Genomic DNA, 19,184 nt, shown 5'->3' on the forward strand with positions numbered 1-19,184 from the left:
CAGGGTTGTGGCATAGTGGGTAAAGCCACCACCTGTAGTGCCGGCATCCCATATGGGCGCAGGTTTGGGTCCCAGCCGCTCCACTTCCTATCCAGCTCTCTGCTATGGCCTGGGAAAGCAGTAGAAGATGGCCCAGCTGCTTGGGCTCCTGCACCCACACTGGATACCAGGAGGAAGCTCCTGGCTTCAGATCGACATCAGCACAGTTTCAACCGTAGCGACCATCTGGAGAGTGAACCGGCGGATGGAAGATTCTCTCTCTCTCTCTCTCTCTCTCTCTGTCCCTCTCTTTCTCTCTCTGCCTCTCTGTGATTTTGCCTTTCAAATAAATAAATAAATAAATCATTTTTTAAAAATATAACTATATTTGGTGTGAAAAAAGTTGTAAAACCCCTGCACATGTTTCATACTCTGCACCTCTGTGGACTCTGTGCCTAGCGGTGCCTCTCCTCAACTATCGCCCGACCCTGCAAGCCCCCTGCCAGCACACTGCCTCCCTCAACTATCGCCCAACCCTGCAAGCCCCCCTGCCAGCACACTGCCTCCCTCAACTATCGCCCGACCCTGCAAGCCCCCTGCCAGCACACTGCCTCCCTCAACTATCGCCCGACCCTGCAAGCCCCCCTGCCAGCACACTGCCTCCCTCAACTATCAGCACTTGAGCATTAACCCCATCTTTCTGTCTCTGAACATTCTCATGTTTTCTTGGTGCCTCGGCAATCTCATTTCCGGCCTGACCATTCCACTTCAGGTGCTGCCAGGGAGGGCGCCCAGGGCCCCAAGTTGCAGCATGCAGCGTGAGCGCTTTGGTCCTCGGCTCCCTGGCCCTCCTGTGCAGTCACCACTGCTCACAGGCACCGCCTTGGGAGCTGCTCTCCGGCCAGCCTCCTCCTGGCTTCCTAATCACAGGGGGGTGTGTGGGTCCCTCCTCCTCTCACTGGTTCACGGCTTTCCTTCATGCACTGCAGGGGTGCCAAGGCTCCATCTGCACAAGGAACGCACATGTGCTGCTTATCCACTTGCACATATTTCTAAGTGGATGTTGTGTGAATTGAACGTCCCTAATTGCTAAAGCTCGACAAAGGCATTTTATAGCTGACTTGGTTAAATGTTGTCTATTGTTCTGTTGCAATTTGCTTTTTATCAAAAATTCAGTCTAGAAATAAATTTAACATATACTAGTATACTATCAGAAATCCTTGGGGCCGGCATCCCATATGGGCACTGGTTCAAGTCCCGGCTGCTCCACTTTCCATCCAGCTCTCTGCTATGGCCTGGGAAAGCAGTATAAGATGGCCCAAGTCCTTGGGCCCTTGCACCTGCATAGGGAGACCCTGAGGAAGCTCCTGGCTACTGGCTTCGGATTGGCGCAGCTCTGGCCATTGCGGCCAACTGGGGAGTAAACCAGAGAATGGAGGACCTCTCCCTCTCTCTCTTTCTCTCTCTTTCCTTCTCTCTCTGTGGGGCTCTGACTTTCAAATAAATAAATAAATCTTAAAAAAAAAAAAAAAAAAGAAATCCTGACTAAATGAATGAATTAGGAGTGCTGCCGATTCCATCTCCCACTGATGGAAGCATTTTAAATGCATGGTGATGAGCTGCGTGTCTCTCTTAAAATTAACAGTACCTGGAAGAGGACATCACCACATGTTTAACCTGCTATCTTGGCCATCCTCTGATAATTTAGAACACTGTTTTATTTTTTAAAGATAAATTGGAATGTTCAGAGTCCAGAAGACAGATGGCAAGGTTAACAAGATATAGATTACTCTCTTGCTCTCAACGGCAAGACATAGTGTACTGGGGGCCCAACCTCACGCACAGCAGATACTGGAGCCAGTTCTTCTGAGGGGCCCGGCACAATGAGCCCTTCCTGCTGGGAAACAAGAACACGGCTGTGATCGCCACCCTACAGCCCAAAGCCTTTCTCCGGTGGACGCCCAGAACTGAGTTAAATGGCACCTGAATATACATGTCCGCAATTACAAGGGAGAGCGCAGGGTACTGGCCAAGAGATTCCTGGCTGAGATGCTGCAAGATGACAACTTTTTGACAAGCCAGAAATTACTCAGATTAATGTGCTCTCTGGTTTAAAAAGTAATAATAAGAAGGTTGAGGAGCAGTGTCTTGCATCTGCCCAGCACTTGTACTGGATCAGAGGAACAAGAACGGCTCACTTGGCTATGAGCTGCCAGTGTACGCAGAAGCCCGGACACAGCCCCAGGTTCAGGAGCGAAAGCCACATGGAAATACCACCTGCAAACCAAGTATTAGGGTCTTGGTGAGTTCCCCGAGAGTGGTATTTATAATCAAGCTGGGCGCACTTACACAGTGGCAAATTAATGTTGAATTCACCCCAACAACTCGTTTTAGCCTGCTGACCACAGTGTCATGTGGGCAGTCGGCGACTCTTCAGTTATAGCCTGCTGATTAATAATCTGGTCCACCAACAGTCAGGAAGCTTATCTTAAATTTTTAAGTCTTTCTAAAAGTAGCTTTAAAACACTGTCTCAAAAACAAAAACAAACAAAACAAAAACCTGTGTCCTTTCTCTTCAGCTTGGCTTTAGCTCTCTGAGCTCCCTTCTCTTAGTGAGGAGTACAAGCAGGCAGGCCTCAGCGGACGAGGAGGAATGTGTGCCAAACGGCTACGCTACTTGAAAAGGCCCAGGCCAGGTTCTCAGACACCGTTCCATGTGTTAAAGGCATGAAATCACTGGATTCAGACAGTCTGCGACCCCACTGTGTCTCAGCTTTAGGTAAGGCTTGTTCATCGAACATGAGGCCGTCCTCACAATGCGCTCTCTCTTGCACATCCAAGGCGACCCGCCCTGGGGTCATAGATGTAACCCAATCTAAGAAGGAGGTCACTGGTTTCATTCTGAAGCGGGGTGTGCGGGAAGAGCCGCCTGCTCCCAGCACACGGACAGACTCTGGGATGCAACAAGGGCGGCACTGTCGCTGACTGCAGAAGCCTCCCCGTCTGCTTCCCATTAAGGACACAACAAAGCACCCAGGCCGCTACCCCCGGGCCTCCCTACCCAGCCCGGCTCACCCTGTCAATCTTCACCCCCTGCTCTCGTCCTAATCGACCCGGGCACAAGGGCCCCACGCTGCTCCTCACCCTCGCTTTGGATGGGGACTTTCTGAGAAGCCGGCAGAAGCCAGGGTAGGTGAGGGAGGCAGGAAGGAGAGCTGGATCTGGCAGCATTTTGCTGATGCCGCCTTGCATGCCAGATTTCACATCTAAATTCGTCTAGGGGTCTTTTTCACAGCCTTTCCACCCTCGGGCTCTCTGCTGCCTCAGCCCCTCCCAGGCAAACCCCTGGCTCCTGTTAGAATCGACCTTCCTCAGTTCTTCCCAAGTGGCACTGCACCAATTAGCCCATTCGCATGGAGATGGGCAGAGAAGCCTCAAGTGGTCCTACGCCACCACGCCCCCGCCCAAGGAAAGAAGCACATTTTAGCAACAGTTTGGATAACTTTTCTGGCCAAAGAAAAAGACAAGGGGCCACGCTGAGCCCTGCTGCCTCCAGGAGCTCCCCACCCTGGAAATGTCCCTCAGATCTCTGTCCCGCCCAGACCAGCACTGCCCCAGTAGGGGCCAGCCCAGGGCTCCAGGGCCTCCCTGCCACACCCTGGACTACTTCCCAGGACACCCCTGAGCTTCCTCAGTCTTGGGGCTGTCAGTCGCTGGTGGGACTCCTACAAATGTGTGACTCGCAGGGTTGCTGTATAGGTCACACTGACATCTTACAAATGTGAAAAGGACTTTAAAAGCAGAGACTCCCCCTTAGTAATTTCGTTGGCGCTACATGTCCATCATGTGGCTCTAACTCACCAGTCATTGCAACTATCTCTTGTTTGAGTAACTGCCATATTTTAAAATTGAGCCCAGCTTTAACGCCACACAACGGGGAATGTGTGGCCAGTAAACCATGTGTGATGCACTGCATATGATAAACAGTCAGGCAAGCACAGCTCACAGCAAGTCCGTGGCGTGTGGCCAAGCTGTCACTGTGGAAGCCGGTCTGGCTTGTGTGAGGAGGGGCCGGGTAGATCTCCAGATTATCCAGGAGCAGAAACACACTGTTCCTAGGCCAAGAGGCGGCAAAGAAACACGGACATGGTGCTATGACGGCAAGCTGTCGGCACAGCTGTGGGCCGGAGGAAGAAGGGCAGCGGCCCCACTGCTTTGCAGGGCGGCGACCACGAGAGTTCGGCAATGTGGAGGGAAGGAAGGACTGCCAAGTGCTGAGGCAGGACAGATGCGCTGCCAGCCACCACGCACCCGTGCTCGGTAGAGGGGCCGAGGGTCAGCTCTGCCTTCACCGGCTAGAGAGAGACGGAGGGCCACAAGATGCCCCGCACAGCAACATTATTCCACTAAAATGTCAAAGTATTAAAAGGTGGAAATTTATTCTTGAAATGAGATCTCCTTTGCTACTCTTTATTTCTATGACCGAATCGCTCACCTTGACACATCACGAACCTTGGTTTGTAAATTTATGAAAGACAAACACGTGCTGCTCGCAGTTCTGGAGGCTGGGGGGTTGAAGGTGAAGGCACCAGCAGACCTGGTGTCGTCTGCTCCCCACAGACAGTGCCGCCCGCGAGGCTGCTCATCCCGCCCCTCTCAGCGGCACCACAGGCCAGCGTGCATCCCCACCTCCTGACACCATCACCCTGGGAGTGAGGTCTCCACAGCTGAGTGTGGGGAGACACCGTCATCCAGACCACGGCAGGCCCCTTCCCTTCTCTGCGGTTTGTTCTGCTCTAAGCTTTGTTCTAATTTTAATGGCCAAACTACACCGACGTCTGCATGAGTCGGGAGCTGCACTGCGGGAGAGGAACGCGAATGTTTTCACTGCGGGCAGTAAGGTTTCGGGGTCGTTACACTGGACAATACGCAGACCTGCTCATCGGTGGTGCCGGGGCTCAGCAAAGTATCCTGTGAGAGGACAGATGGCAAACTTGTTGACCTGGTAGGCATGGGGGTTCTGCTGTGCCGCTTTGCCGTGGTGGTACAAAAGCAGGTGTAGGGGCCAGGGTTATGGTGAAGCATGTTAAGCCTCCACCTGCAACACCGGCATCCCATATGGGTGCTGGTTTGAGTCCCGGCTGATCCACTTCTGATCCGGCTCCCTGCTAATGCAGCTGGGAAAGCAGCAGCAGATGGCCCAAGTGTGCACTTATGTAGGAGACCCGAAAGAAACTCCTAGCTCCTGGCTTCGGCCTGGCCCAGCCTTGGCAGTTTTGGCCATTCGGGGAGTGAGCCATCGGCTATAAGATCTCTCTCTCTCTTTCTAACTCTGCCTTTCAAAGAAATAAAACAAGAAACATTAAAAAAAAAAAAAAAGCAGGTATAAACAGCATGTGAACAAATGAACAGAGTGGTCCAGAGCAACAGATGGCGAGATGGACTGACCACGGCCACCTGCATCGCTGGAAGTGTTCTGTGAGGCAGGCACTCTGTCTGCTCCCAAGACGCACAGAAGGCCGGGAGACCACAGGGACTGTCTCTCAACGTGACGAGGCACCTTCCAGCTCCAACAGAAGGCAAGGTGCTGGGGCAGGGGTGTGGCGCAGGGAGTTAAGCATCCACGTGGGACGTCTGCACGCCCCATCAGAGTACCTGGGTTTGAGTCCTGTCTCCACTTCTGACCCAGCTTCCTGCTAATGCACACCCTAGGAGGCAGCAGGTGATGGCCTAAGCAGTTGGGGTTCTGTCATCGACGACATGGGAGACTTGGGTGGAGTTCCAGGCTCCTGCCTTTGGCCTGACCCTTCCCTGGCAGTTGTGGGCATGTGAGGGAGTGAACTAGCTGGTGGACAATTTCTCTCTGTCTCTTTGTGTGTCATTCTGACTTTCAAATAAATAAATAAATAAGCATTTGGAAAAAGGCCAAGTGTTTTACATAAATTACATAGCTAGCAATATACACACACAGTTAATCACACATCAGGGAAAGTGTCATTTAAAACGACTGTGTATAATGTGCATATTAAGTTGTATGTATTCATTCAAGGTTTATGGGCCCTCTACTGTATGTCGGGTCTTATTCTATGTGCTGCAGATGCGAAGTGCTGCACACTGTGGTGGCAGCCAAGTGAACACGAACAGAAGAGAGAGTGAAACGTAGACGTGTGCTGTGTAGGAAGGTACAGGGATGACGTTACATACAAACTGCTCGCAGCATGGAACAGGGACACAGTTGACACATGACTCTGGCAGAAGAGCTACACAGGCACTTCACAGGCGACGCAGATCGGGAGGGGCTGGAAGGTTCCACAGTTAGCGTTTCAAAACAGGCGAACACAATCTTGTCTTTTTCTCACATAATATACACAAATAAAATCTAGATGAATCAGTAACCCCCCAAAATATAGAAATACATAGATGAGAACAGGAAGTGCAGTTCTGGCTGTGGGGGACTCCATCTCCTTCCACACACTCTGCCAGCAACACACATGCCCACAGAGTGCACCTGTGCCAGGAGGTTGTTTGTATGAACAGCACTGTTCAGACGCAAAGTCCCCAACTTAATGGTGGCTCAACTTGGAATTTTTCAACTTCCTGATGGTGCAAAAGCAAAAAGGCACATGACCATATTGGTAACTTATTTAAAAAAAAAAAAGATTTATTTTTTATTTTTTTTGAAAGGTAGAGTTAGAGAGAGAGAGGGAGACTCGAAGAGATAGATTTTCCATCTGCTAGTTTACTCCCCAAAAGGCCACAATGGCCAGGGCTGTGCCAGGCCGAAGCCAGGAGCCCAGAGCTTCTTTCAGGCCTCCCACATGGTTGCAGGGACCCAAGCACTTGGGTCATGTTCTGCTATTTTCCCAGGCACATTAGCAGGGAGCTGGCTCAGAAGTGGAGCAGCCAGGTCTCCAACCAGTGCCCATATGGGATCCGGTGTCACAGGTGGCAGCTTAACCCTCTAAGCCACGATGCCAGCTCTATACTGAGAATTTCTGATGTGGATGTCTTCCTGGGCTTGCGACATGGAACAGCCATTCTGTGTATTACTGAGACATTCGTTGCTTTAATATAAAACAGGATGTGTGTTAGATGATTTTGCTCAACTGTAGGTCATTGGAAGTATTCTGAGCATGATAAACTGGGATAGGATGCACTATCATATTCACTAGGTTACTTGTATTAAATTGTTTTCTTTTTTCATGATATTTTCAACTCACAACGGTTTTTACTGGGCGGATGACCCCATCACAAGTTGAGGAACATGTGTAATAGCAACAATTTATTAGTAATAGTTCAAATGCCCAACATGGATACAATGTGGCACACAGTTAAGATGGAATTCACAACTAAAATAAAAAGTACAGTTAAATGTATCAATGCAATTTAATCCCAAGAACATTTTAACTAAAAAGAAGACAACTTGCAAAGTGACTTTTGGGGGGCACACAAAGCGTGTGTACCACAGAGGTAAGGAAAGGACAGTCCCCTCAACGTGAGAGTGACCCCTGGGGAATGTGGAGAGGGCCACACTGGGCGCAGAGGTCAGAGAGGATGTCGGCTTCAACTGTGACAGCCTGGCTCCTAACTGGAGCTGACTGTAATTCACACAAGCAGCAGGGTCAGGTTCTGTTCCTAGAATGCTTCGCCATTCTCATGTGTGGCAAAGCCTCTACAGGATGATCCTTTTAGAGATCTGGATGAAAACAGTATCCTGAACTATCTGGCCGGGACTGAGGCCTTGACTCCGACACACAGAGGAGGGGGATGTGGAGACGCAGACCCAGAAAGCTGAGCCACCACACAGCAGCCCAGAGCTGGCCGGGGCCCTGGGAGTCTGACCTCCACGTGGGGGCCCCAGCACCAGGACAGGACAAATGGCTGTTGTGCTAGGTCACCCAGTTTATGAGTTTCTGACAGCAGTCACAGGACACTAACGAAATATATTACTTACGCAATTGTTGAAAAGAACACACACAGAGAAGAGACAAAAGCAGAAAGGCCAAAATACACAGCTTGAATTTCTTCCTATTCAGGATTTTTCTCAATTCAAAACAAAAAGACACCACAAATATGGGGCCGAGACTCCCTCTAAGCAGCTGGGACACATGAGAGCCTCACACAGTTTCACACTGGAGCTGAATTTTAATTATCTATTTTCTCTCTCTCTCTCACTAACTCTGCCTGTCCAAAAAAAAATTATCTGTTTATTTGAAAATCAATGTGACAGAGAGAGAGAGAGAGAGAGAGAGAGAGAGAGAGAGAGTGTGTTCTTCCCTACACTGGTTCATTCCCCCAGATGGCTGTAACAGCTAGAATTAGGCAAGGCCAAAGCCAGGAGCCAGGAACTCCAAAGAAGTTTCTCCCAAAGGGTAGCAGAGGGCCAAGCTCTTGATCCATCCTCTGCTGCTTTTCCCAGGTGCTTTAGCAAGGAACTGGATAGGAAGTGGAGCAGCCAGGACACACACCAGCACCCGTTTGGGATGACCAGGTTACAGGCAGTAGCTTTACCTGCTGTGCCACAGCCCCGGCCCCAAGTAATCAAATTTTTTTTTTTTTTTTTTGACAGGCAGAGTGGACAGTGAGAGAGAGAGAGACAGAGAGAAAGGTCTTCCTTTGCCGTTGGTTCACCCTCCAATGGCCGCCGCGGCCAGCGCGATGCGACCGGCGCACCGCGCTGATCCGATGGCAGGAGCCAGGAGCCAGGTGCTTTTCCTGGTCTCCCATGGGGTGCAGGGCCCAAGCACCTGGGCCATCCTCCACTGCACTCCCTGGCCACAGCAGAGAGCTGGCCTGGAAGAGGGGCAACCGGGACAGAATCCGGCGCCCCGACCGGGACTAGAACCCGGTGTGCCGGCGCCGCTAGGCGGAGGATTAGCCTAGTGAGCCGCGGCGCCGGCTCCAAGTAATCAATTTTTATAAGGACCCTAAAGTGTCCTAAGCTGCTGATGGAGCCAGGGCCTTTGCTAAACAGCATGCTTCCCCCTGCCCCCAATCCCTGCCACGAGGTACACTTCCCCTCCCATGGGGGCCCTGTTCACCCACCCTGATCTCATGGGCCATGCCATCCCTGGGCACAAGCGAATGACAGGAAACTGTGCCACTCCTACCTCATCAGGTGCCATGTCACCCATAAAACTCCTTTATCAAAATGCCTCATATGTGCCTGCTGTTATTATTCACGTACTCACAATTACATCAGCTCAGAAACTCTATTTTTTAACTTAATTCCACATGGCTTTGTGACAAAGGCATGTGTAAGGGTGCTCCTCTGACTGCGGGCCTGTCAACAGGGAGCCTTAACCAAAAGCGGCCACCTTTAGGGCCAGGTGGGGTGTGGTGCAGGGGACAGGGAGGAGAGGCCCAGGGGGAGGCCAGGTGAGTGTCCAACACCAGGGAGACACAAGCAAGGCAAGGAAATCACTCCCACAGTCTCCACTGTGTCAGACAGGGCCACACGTGCAGCCACACAGCAACGCGCTCCCGCGAGAGTCACGTCGGAAAGTGAGTAGGTCAAATGTACAGCCTTACAGGTGCTTGATCGGAGGGTCTGGGAATTCTTCACTTATCTTAAAGGCTCCATTCAAGTACAGAAAAGTCGTGAATTAAGAAGGGCAGACGGGCAGATGCATCACTTTGGGTCTGGAGGTTCCATGAAGGCACTGCCTGTCACCTTGGGGCAGGAGTTTCCATTTGGGTGACCAGTCAGATGGAGGCCCTGCCACCTTCTTCATCTTCAGTGAGGGTGACAGTGCAACCCAGAATAAAGAGGAACCTGCAGCTCGCAGACAGGGATGACACATGTTCCAACGCACAATGCGCTCTATGTTCTTGGTGGGAGGAGGTGCAAGCTGAAGACCTCCCTGCACTTCATTGTCGTGTGCCTTTCGGGACTGCGACAGCACAGTGCCCACCCAGAACCCAGGTCCCCTAACGTCAGGCTTGGAAGCTTTGTAAACACCCCTGTGTGTGTACGGACGATGCCCCACGCGGCACACTGTCACTGGCTGTGTAGATCCTTTGTCTCCGAGGTGCCCTATCTGGAAAATTCATGTTCAGCATCAAATGGCCCAGCTTCTCTGCAGCAGCTCCTCGTTAGAACACGGAACTCCTGCCCTTCTACTCCCAGAGGCCACCCCTTGTCGCACAGACGCTGGGCCCAGAATTCCAGGCGGCAGTGGCAGGGGACTGGAACGTGGCCAGTTTGGGTATTTCTCTAAATGTCTCCAAGCCCTACTATCTAGAGATACTCCACGAGTCTGTGGTGCCTACCACCTAACCATTAACTTCCTGACATGGTTCCTAGGGCCTGATTTTCATCAAAAGGTTTAAAACTTCAGACAAGAACTGTTTTCTGTTCTAGATGAATTTTTTTGTTATTTAAATAAATTCTGTTTTTCCCCCACATAAAAATAGACATCCAGGTAATTCTTAGCTTTAAAAGGAATTCGATTATCCAGGACAAAGGCTCCCTCTTTTTGTTGAAAAGCTGAACAATTTTCCACTGTGTTTTCTTTTTACGGAGGCCTCAACCCACAGCCGACAGCTCCGGGGCGCACCGTCAGCTCTGCGGACATCATTATTTTTCAGGATGATTGGTGATTAACAAACGCACTCTCTCATCCACTTGCATTTACCAGGCCCCAGATGAACACCATGGTATGCTGCGTGCGGCAAGTGAAGAAGGGAAGCGCTCGCCTTTCTCACATGGCAGCATGATGTCATCCGCGCAGCACGGAGAGAGCAGACACACTCCTGCGACATCACGGGCTCCGGCCCGGCTCTCAGGGCCTCCAGAGAAGCCTTCAGGGGCTGCTTCTGCCCTCGCACAGCTCTTCTGATGGAGATCCGTGTGCTCCATGGAACCAGTTTCAATGAGATCTCCATTTCATCCAGTTTCCGAGGCTGTGTACAGCGCAGCTAACAGAACGGCTGTAAACGCCTCAGTGCCATAAAACAACGTCACGTGGTGAGAGAATTTCGTTTTTAACTGTAACAGTTACCTAGTCAAAGATGGTAGTGTATTATCTCCTTAAATGTATTTCCTTCTGGATCGATTTATTTGAATTTAAAAGGCGATCCTTTTATGTAAAATATATTAAATGGCATGCAGATATAACAAGGACCATCAATGTTGAAAAAAAGATAATGCAGCTTGGGAACATTTGTCACTGATCGCAAGTGAAATGCAAACACAACGATGAAATGTCACTGCACACAGCCAGAAGAGCTCAAACTAAGAGACAGACACAACAGGTACTGACAAGGCTGCAGAGAAATGGAAGCCCAATACAGTGATGATGAGGACATCAAATGGTACAACCACTCTGGAAAACAGTTGGGCATTTCCTCAAAACGTTAAATGTAGAGTTTAATATATCCCTGAGACAGTAGAGCTCATGTCCACCCAAAAAGATGTAGGAAAATAGTTACAACAGCATTACTCAGAATAGTCACAAAGTAGAAACCACCCAAAAGTGCATCAGCTGATGAATGGATAAACAAGATTCTGAACAACAGAGTATCACATACAGTCAGCCCTTTGTATCTGAGTTCTGCATCTAGCGATTAGACTGACCACAGAGAATGTTCAGAAACAGAGGGGGGTCTGCCCTGAATATGCACGTCTTTTTCTCATCATTATTCCATCAGTAATACAGTGTAATAACTATGTGCATAGCAGGTACACTGTGTGAGGTGCAGCAGGTAATATAAAATATACGGTCTAGGAAAATATCGTGCCATTTTATATAAGGAACTTGAGCATCTATGGATTTTGGTATCCCTAGGGGTGCTGGAACCAAGCCTCCTGAGGTGCTGTAGGAGGACTGTACCCATGAGAAGGAGTAAGGAGCTGACATATCTGACGACTTGAGTGAACCCTGGGTTCATCACGCTGCATGAAGAAAGGCCACTTTGTGTGTGATTTTATACATGCAGTGTACAGAAAGGGCAAACCCTGAGACTCAGACAGTGGAGGAGATGTCAGGGGCAGGAATAAGGTGGGAACGGAACACAAGAGTACAGAGGTTCAGGGCTTCTCTGGGGGATGATCAAAAGGATATGGAATTGGTGGCGATGGCTGCACGACTTTGTGAATTACTAAAACTTCTGAATTACATTTTTAAAGGGTAGATTTTAAGAAATGTGAATTATACCTCAATTTAAGGCATATCTACTACCGAACTATCAACATTAGGATACTGCAAATCTGCATTAGCTCTGTTTCATTTTTCTTTACAATGCTATTCACAAGTATGAAAATAGACCAGATTCCAATGAGCATGGTATCTAGCTGGGCTGTATTAGTTTCTCATGGCGGCTTTAACAAATCACACACGTAGTCTCATACGGCTCTGGAGGCCAGAGTGTCGAGGTGCAGATGCCAGTGGAGCGTCCAGGAGCTCTGTGGCTGCCCTGCTCCAGTCTCCGCCTCCATGGTCCCATGGCCTGCTCTCCTCCTGGGTCAAACCTGCATTTCCTGAGCAGCAAGAAAATCCAGGATCATCTCCAAGATCCTTAACTTAATCACACCTACAAACACTTTTTCCAAATCAGGTAGCATTTCCATGTTACAGCGTTTAGTAGTTGATATATCTGGAAGCTCTCATTCATCCTACCTCAAGCCCCTTGCCAACGAGACACATTTTACTATATGAGCATAATATAATACAACCATTGAATATGTACAGGCATTGCTTATGTGAAAATGAATCTTTTCAATCAAACACAGCAAAATGTACTTAATCAAGGAAGTGCTCTCTGTTACAGTGGTGTTCCTGAGCCAATACACTCATTACCATGACATGGCTCTTGCCCAATGTGCTTTTAGGACCCTACTGTTGGTCATGTCCCCAGATCCTCTTTGTAAATCACCAAGAAAACCCGCCTTATTGTTGTACAGTTGCCCATAATACAGGATTATTCACCTCACCCAACAGAATTAGCCCCAGAGAATTTCCAGTTCCTTGAAAAGATTAAATCCATCTGGTATTGTATAAGCCCTGCTGGTTGTATGTATTTTGGGAAAGAAAAAGCAAAAAGGAAAATCAACCAATATCTTAATAATTATGTCCAGAATAATTTGGCATACATTTTCACTGTCCTGTCCAAGTTCATGCTTACAAACATTATCATTATTATTATGCATTACATATTATATATTTTATAATAATATATTATACAATATTAAGTCAACGTTACTGACGTATAAGCAATTTTTGCTGTTACTACTATTATAATTGATCTTTTCACTTAAAACTATGTCATGAAAATGTATACATATTAATGGATATATGCATAAAATTGCAGCAATAGTTTTACCACAACTTATTCTGTCTTTTCCTTGTTTTGAGAAATTAGCATGGTAGAGAAATTCTTCTACTACTACCATAATGATGCCACAAGCCACCTCATAGGCAACTCTTTACATTTCTCCAATCATTTCCTTCACAAATGTTTGTGGAACTAAAATTGCTCAGTTAAAGGCTGGATGCCCACGTATCTTAGCCCCAGTCCTGGGGGCTATGGCCACCATTGTCCTAGAGGTTGACCAGGTCAGTGATTGGCCTTCCACCATGAGGGGTGAGTTGGGAATAATGAGTAAGGGTTTGTGTGAGGGTAAAAACACGGTGGTTGGGTGGTGAAGAGAGAGCCCTTGGAGCAGGGGCTCAGGGAGTGCTGTGCTGAGACATACTGAGATTAAGATCCTAAATAGCGGGGCCAGCACTGTAGCACAGTCGGTCAAAGTCCTGGTCTGCAGTGCCGCATCCCATATGGGTGCTGGTTCAAGCCCTGGCTGCTCCACTTCCTATCCAGCTCTCTGCTGTGGCCTGGGAAAGCAGTTGAAGAAGCCCAGGTTTTTGGGCTCCTTCCCTGTAAGGGAGACCCAGTGAAATCTCCAGGCTCCTGGCTTCAGATCAGCGCAGCTCCGACTGTTGCTGCCACTGTGGGAGTGAACCAGCGGATGGAAGACCTTTCTCTGTCTCTGCCTCTCTGTAACTCTGCCTTTCAAATAAATAAAATAAATCTTTAAAAAAAAAAAAAAAGCCCCTAAAGAGCAGCAGTGACACAGGGAAACGGCTTCCAGCAGAGAGCGCATGTGCAGCAGGCGAGCCAGGAGGGACACAGGCGTCTCGGTTTGGTGGGAGTCACATGTGAGTGTAGACAAAGAGTTAGTCTACCAGCTCAGTAAGGAAATTTCACACACACACACATATGTAACAGTTTAAAATTGTGATCTCATTTGTAATTAAAGAACCCAATTTTTTAAAAAAAGATTTGTTGATTTGAGAGGTAGAGTTATATATATATATATATATATATATATATATATAGAGAGAGAGAGAGAGAGAGAGAGAGAGAGAGAGAGAGACTTCCATCTGTTGGTTTACTGTTGTTCAAATAGCCACAATAGCCAGATCTGGGCCAACCTGAAGCCAGGAGCCCGGAGCTTCCTCCAGGTCTCCCAAGCGGGTGCAGGGGCCCAAGCACTTGGGCCATCTTCCACTGCCTTCCCAGGCCATAGCAGAGAGCTAGATCAGAAGAGGAGCAGCTGGGACATGAACTGGCAGCCATCTAGGATGCAGGCACCACAGGCAGAGGCTTAACCTACCACGGCACAGTGCTGGACGCAAACACAACTTTTTTAATGTTAAAACTTAAAAAAAAAATCCTGCCTATTACACTGACAATGCTTCAAGAGAATCAGCATCCAAAATTGGCCAGTGACGCTGTGAACAGTGACGACTCTTGGTGGCAAAGAGCACGGCTGGGGCGGAGGAGGTGCATTAACACAGCCTTCACGATCTCTCTGCGTCTCAGCGGCCACAGCAACAACACAGCCTCACAGGGACACTGGGATGACTCAGTGTGTGCAAGTGATGACAGCAGCAGCTGGCGCACAGTGAGTACTCACACACCCGACCACTCTATCCATATACTAAGTCACAGCAGACTTTTGGCTGATTTCCCATTGTCCCAGCCTGACATTGGTGCAACATTGTACATGTCCTTATGATATGTTAATTGCTGAAGTCTTATTTTTTATTTTTTTTTTTTAGATTTTATTTGAGTTACAGAGAGAGGTAGAGACACTCACAGAAAGAGGTCTTCCATCTGCTGGTTTGCTGGCCAAATGGCTGCAACGGGCAGAGCTGGGACAATCCAAAGCCAGCAACTTCTTCCAGGTCTCCCACATGGCTAGAGGGCCCAAGGACTAGGGCCACCTTCTACTGCTTTCCCAGGCCATAGCAAAGAGCTGGATCGGAAGTGGAGCAGCCCAGACCTGAATGGGAGCCCATAAGGGATGCTGGCACTGCAGGTGGTGGCTTTACCTGCTATGCCACAGGCCCAGAGGCCTTTGCTTTTTGATGGACACATTTAACCCCTTACCTTTTGATGATAAATTATCTATTTAGCTTTGTTTCTTTTGTTTTCATTACCACTGCTTATCAGCAGCGTCACTGTGCTGTAGATTTCTCACCTGTATAATAGGATTAACAGCAGGACCTACCATATGCTATCGTTGATTTAACATGAGGGTACTTTGAAAGGTTCATGGGAAATGCAATTAATAGTACGTTTATTTTGGTGCAAAAATTTTTCAAGAAAAATACCAGAAATATGCTTGTAGATGTTATTTTATTTCTATGCCTCATTCTAGATATACTTAATTTGGTAGTTGATAAGATACATTGTAAATACATTGTGAGTTTTTATATTTAAAAACTGCAGTGACTGCCCTGAGGTGTTCCCCAATGACTACACTATTTCCAGTCTTACTTTCAGAGCATCTTCAGCCTGAACTAACTCACCTGTGGGGGCAGAGTGCTCACTGTCACCAGCAGCCCTTCCCTCTCCAGTGAGTACAGAACTCCCTGACTCACAGTCACACTCACGGCCTCCTGGACTGCCGCAGCAGGAGTGACTTCCCCGCCTCCAACGCAGTTCCATGTAGCATGTGACAGCTCTGCAAGAACACGCAAACAAAGCCTCTCTTTAAACACAGGTGGGCCACACTTTCTGCCCTTTAGTTGGTCTGTTTTCCTCTCCTGTCTGGCGGAATGTGGATGGAGCAAGTGTCAGGAATGGAAAACCTACACACTGCAAGACAAGCAGCAGTAGGCCTTAGTGGTACAGAAGGTTAAGGGTCCTCCTGCAGCGCCAGCATCCCATATGGGGATCACTTCAAGTCCTGGCTGCTCCACTTCTGACCCAGCTCTCTGCTAATGTGTCTCACAAAGCCGCAGAAGATGGTCCAAGTACTTGGGCCCCAGCACCCACATGGGCAGCCTGGAAGAAGCTCCTGGTTCCTGGCTGCAACCTGGCCCAGCCCCAGCCATTTCAGCCATTTGGGAAGTGAACCAGTGAATGGAAGATATTTCTCTCTCTCTCCCTCTCTCCCACTCTCCTTCTCTCTCTGTATCTCTGTCTGCCTTCCAAGTAAATAAATTCTTAAAAAAAAAAAAAAAAGCAGCTGGAGGAATCTGGTTGCAGAATGGCTCCCCTTCCGCGTCCATCCGTGTAAGTGAATGGATCTCCCTCTTAAGCTGTCCATGCCCGGAAACAAGTACTGCTACACTGCTACATGTTACTCTGACCGTGAGCACCCATGCTAACACTGTCCAGGCAGATGTCCTGCCCCACGTTCCAGTGCAAGAGACCTCGTGCACACTACCTACAAGCTTACAGCTGCAAGGAGTGGATATTTATGTCTGATATCAAATAATACATATCTTTAGTTACTTCTGGTAGGTATAGAAAAAGTAGCAAACATAATCAATGGAAAAATTCCCTTGGATGTGACACATGGGAATGTAAACTCTATATCTGTCATCCAAATCAAGCGACAGGTTTAAAATCACTTAGTTATCAACTGGCCCAATGATTTAGCTCTATCATAACCTTCAAGGAGACAAACCATACATATACGAATCAATAAAATAATCAGGTTCAAAAACATGCTCTGAAAAATAAATAGAATGGTTAGTCAACGCATTCATTCATTGAGTGAACATTTATTAGATCTCACATTATTTCCTCTGCTGACTTACTCACACAAATCAGCACACAAGACAATTCTGTCAGAATATCTCACTTTTATATCTACAGAGAAGTAACTGCTCCACTATCGTACCAGAAATTACTGCAGCTTGCCCTTTATAACTCATAACTAAAGTGAGCCAGCTTCGTCAAAATCTGTTGAAAACCTGAAGTATGGGTGTGCTGAGGCTATCACAACTATTCAGATTACTGAATGCAAAGGGTGGATTTCACAAGGGTGCTGGCATGTGTGCAGTCATGACTCTCGGTTCACTACTCAGTGCTGCATCTGATTAGATTACAGGGCCGTGCCCTGAGAACACAATACTCCTTCTCTGACACGTAACACTTACATTATACAACGACAAGGGTGTTTCACACAACTTTGATTAAAACAGAAAAGATGGAGGCTACAGGAGCAGATCAAACACTCTGGTTCTGAGAGAGCCTATGCTAAGGCCATGACTAAAGATGGCCTTTGTAGGCAGAGATTCAAGCTGAGAAATAGGATTGGCTGGACCTGGCCGGCACTTGGGGGTTAACCGTCTGGAAGGAGGAGAAGTGATGGGGAGCACTGGGTGGTCGGGCTCTGGCTGCACGAGGTCAGAAACTCAAGCCAAAGAGCTCATTCCCCAGTAGAAAACCGAGCAGCAGAAACGGAGCTATTGTTGGGATTGAAGATTGAGTCCGGGGCTGGCGCTGTGGCGTAGTGGGTAAAGTCGCTGCCTGCAGTGCCAGCATCCCATATCGGCACCAGTTCGAATCCCGGCTACTCCTCTTCCGATCCAGCTCTCTGCTATGGCCTGGGATAGCAGTAGAAGATGGCCCAACTCCTTGGGCCCCTACACCCGTGTGGGAGACCCAGAAGAAGCTCCTGGCTCCTGGCTTCAGATCGGCACAGCTCCAGCTGTTGCGGCCAACTAGGGAGTGAACCAATGGATGGAATAGCTCTCTCTCTCTCTCTCTCCCCCCTCTCCCTCTCCCTCTCTCTCTGCTTCTCCTTCTCTCTGTGTATAACTCTGACTTTCAAATAGATATATAAATCTTAAAAAAATATTAAGTCAACCTGGGCCTCTCTATGCATTTAGCCCAGGGATAGAAGAGACTAGAGTTAGATTTCACATAGCCTCGGCTGGGAAGAAGGAGTGACACAATGGAGAACAGGGCAGTTCTTGATAAAGGGATTCAAACTGTAGGTATGTTAGACTTCCTTGAGCTAATTTATGGGCATGGTAAGAGTTTCATCCAACACCAAACTAATGATGAAGTTGTCCAATTAGGATCCTTTAAAATCAGGAGGTGGGTCAGTTTCCTGGAGACTCTGAGACCATGTTCCTAGTGGACAGAACTAAGTACTGCTGACTAGTCTGTGTCTTCAAAAGGATAAGGAATAACCTAAATTATTTCTGCAAACTATAAATAAGACATTTTGTTTCAAATGTGAGAGTATGGAGTTTTGCTCTGTAGACTCTAGGTCTGAGTGAAAACTCCTTAACCAACAGGTTGTCACGTGGAGTCCTAACAGAAGAAAAGTGGTCAGAACACAGGGACAGGCAGGACACAGGGGCTGAACCCCCAAAACTGACACAGAGATGCTCAAGTCTTTTAACACACTGAGTCACTCACTTTCACCAAAATCTGCTTACTTATCTCCCAGAGTTTTCATAGAAATTTCTATCTTATCCAAATGTTTTTATTTTTGATTTTTTAATTTAAAGTAAACAAATTTCAAGTAATTCATATATACTGATTTATCAGGAATTTGCATTTCATCCTTGTGCAGAGGCCATGCCAATCTCCGTAGCACTCCAGTTTTATTAGTATAGGTGCTGCCAAAACGAGCACTATCCAAATGTTTTTAAAGGTTTGTTTTATTTATTAGAAAGGCATAGAGTGAAAGCGATCTTCCAACTGCTGGTTTACTCCCCAAACTGCTGCAACGGCCAGGGCTAGGCCAGGCTGAGGCCAAGAACCTGGCACTCCACCTGAGTCTCCCATATGGCTATCAGGGATCCAAGTAATTGGGCCATCTTCTTCTGCTTAGTAGGGAGCTGGATCTGAAGTGGTACAGCCAAGGCTGAACGGGCACTCTGACACGGGATGCTGGTGTTGCAGGCAGCAGCTTAACCCACTGTGCAGTAACAATGACCCCTTTCTTATCC

General features: G+C 48.1%; 1 protein-coding gene and 1 non-coding gene across 9 annotated transcripts in view; both read right to left on the reverse strand.

Moving 5' to 3' along the window:
* PUS7L (pseudouridine synthase 7 like) overlaps positions 1 to 19,184 on the reverse strand; it is a 91,456-nt gene that overhangs the window by 11,957 nt on the left and 60,315 nt on the right. For 7 of the 8 annotated variants that reach the window (XR_011379098.1, XR_011379096.1, XR_011379097.1 and 4 more), the window contains one exon: positions 15,795 to 15,949. The gene's annotated coding sequence lies outside the window, so the exon portion shown is untranslated. Of the gene's footprint in view, positions 1 to 698; positions 15,950 to 19,184 lie in introns of those variants that run through there. The other variant, XR_011379104.1, reaches the window with a different exon arrangement.
* Positions 18,761 to 18,867, reverse strand: LOC127492204 (U6 spliceosomal RNA). Its single transcript, XR_007921364.1, has one exon. It is a non-coding gene; the product is annotated as a U6 spliceosomal RNA (small nuclear RNA).

Source organism: Oryctolagus cuniculus, chromosome 9, assembly GCF_964237555.1.
Source record: "Oryctolagus cuniculus chromosome 9, mOryCun1.1, whole genome shotgun sequence".
NCBI lineage: Eukaryota > Metazoa > Chordata > Mammalia > Lagomorpha > Leporidae > Oryctolagus > Oryctolagus cuniculus.